Raw genomic sequence first — 2,666 nt, 5'->3', positions numbered from 1 at the left:
AATTCCATCATATCTATATTTATCATACTGGAAAACAGGCAAGTGGAGGACAGCTGAGGCTACAAAATACATTTAGCAGTACTGAAAGGATTTAAAAAGTGTCTCCTGATTTCTTTTCAATTCTCCTTTAGAGATAAGTAATTAATTGACATCAGTCTATGCTCATTAAATGCTTGAGACAAGCTAACTTTATATATACTTATTTGGCTAATGTCACAATAAATCATAACAGAATTATAGTATCATCTGTTCTTTATGATAATACATAGATTTTTTTTCTAAATAAATATAACACTGCATAACAATGTTTATTCTATTTTAGAATCTACATTATATTAAGTTCAATGCTATTCTCTGAGGGCTATCATTATTTCACATGAAAATAACTATTTGCAAATGAAAGACAAAGGTATACTTTCTTTTAATGCAATAATAAATAACCCATGTAACTTTGGAGAATTAATTGTGTCTGCTGAAAAAAAAAAAAAGCACAATCTAAAACCTGAGAGTTATGTTTTATTCAGTGGACATTCTTAGAACTTCAAACCTGGAAGACAGCATCACAGCTAATTCTGAGAGACTTCTCAGAAGAGGCAAGGGAGGAAGCCAGGATATATACAAGTTTTTGTAATAAAAACTGACCAAGTAGTCAGAACGTCAAAGGATTACTGTTAATTAAAGAAAACTAGATATCTCAAGTTAAGAAATTTAGTGCTTTTCTGTATATGGAAAGATGCTAGAGTCGGGCTCTCTGAAACCATTCCTTCGATATGCACCCTAGCTATCTGGGGCCAGTATCCTGTGTTTTTTCATCCAGAGTTTCCTCAGGATACACAATTCAGGCAGCCATAATGCAGTGCGGCTTAATGGCTGCAACATCCTTTGTTTGCTGATATGACAGTCCATATTTTAGTTCTTATTTTCATGAAGTACTATTTGTTTGAATGCAGTGCTGGTGTTAAGCAGTAGAGAGTCTTTGGAATCCTGAAAACTCTTTTGAGTTTGTAAAGTTTATTTACTTAATTCATCCATGAATTAGCTTTGCAGGTGTCATCAGTCCAATTCAATGTGGTATTTGGTGGTGATAATATCGAATGGTCTCATACCTCCTTGATACAGAAAGCTTTGCAGTATGCAAGGCACTGCTAGTATCTCTCAGGTCTGCCACTAATAGCCTTTGTGACTCTGGGTCTCATTTGATTCATTCATACCATGAAACAGTTGAGCTTGATAAGATAGTAAATAATATGTTGTTGTTGTGTTAGTTGCTCAGTCGTGTCTGACTCTTTGTGACCCCATGGACTGTAGCCCACCAGGCTCATCTGTCCATGGGATTCTCCAGGCAAGAATACTGGAGTGGGTAGCCATTCCTTTCTCTAGAGTATCTTCTCAATGCAGGGGTTGAAACCACTTTCTTATGTCTCCTGCATTGGCTGGCAGATTCTTTACCATCTGAGCCACCAGGGAAGTCCTAATAAATCATATTCTTATTGCCTATTTAAGAAATAAAAGTAAATGAGACAGAGAAAGAAAGCAAAGGAAATCTATTTATATTTTTTGTCCCTTATACATCCATTCAAAGTTTCAGTTTTTATGATCTTATATGAAGCTATTAGTCTCAAAATATTTTCCTAAAAACATACATATTTTTGTAATGTTTTTGGGGTAGAGGAAGAAAATTAGGATGGAGGACATTCATAGGCAAAATGAAAAATTAGAATATAGTTGATCCTTGAATAACAGGGTTTGAATTACCTGGACCTAGTTATACATGCTTTCTTTTTCAATAAATAACCTACTACAGTACTTCAGGACCCAAATGATTGTGGATGCAGAAGCAGGGGATACTGAGGAATCACATCTACAAAGAAGGGATTGCTGTTGTTTAGTTGCTAACTTGTATCCAGCTCTTTCGAGACCCTATGGACTATAGCCTGCCAGGCTCCTCTGTCCATGGAATCTCCCAGGCAAGAATACTTGAGTGGGTTGCCATTTCTTCTCCAGGGTATCTTCCCAACCCAGGGATCGAAGCTATGTCTCCTGCATTGCAGGCAGATCCCCTACAAAGGACGGAACTTACAGGTTATACATGAGTTTCCAACTGCACAGAGGGTCAGCACCGCAACCACTCACAGTGTCCAAGGGTCAACTGCTTAATGGAAGGGACTTAATTTTCCCTTATTTAAATTCAAATTGAGGATCACCTAGGCTGATTTAGACTGAAATAAAACTTGAGAAGGATTTAATGTTCATTCACAGTTCAGTCCATTTCCAGTCTCTATTTCCTTAAAAACTAGACAATGAAAAAAGTCATTAAAATTTCTTCAGCTGCAAGTAACTAGACTTCATCAGAGTTAATTTTCTGAAAAGACTTCCTTTCTCTGGCATCTAACATTTCTAATACAAATTGTGGGCATCTTAGTATAATCTGTTTTTAATAAGCATGAATACAACATTAGGCAAATAAGCTATTAAAAGTAGAAACCTTTCTTCTCATGCAGAATTTTTTTCCCCATTTTATTCATGTTACAGTCACTTCAGGAAAGCAAAAATAAAATAAAACAAAACAAAAAGTTCTTAAATTTGATCTAGGCATATGTATTCCAAAGTTCACTTGGCTCTCTGTTGTACTCTGAGAATTTATAGTTATTTGACTTGGATTTAAT

This window comes from Bos mutus, chromosome 15 (genome assembly GCF_027580195.1).
Source record: "Bos mutus isolate GX-2022 chromosome 15, NWIPB_WYAK_1.1, whole genome shotgun sequence".
NCBI classification, from domain to species: Eukaryota; Metazoa; Chordata; class Mammalia; order Artiodactyla; family Bovidae; genus Bos; species Bos mutus.
This window is presented reverse-complemented; position numbering follows the sequence as displayed.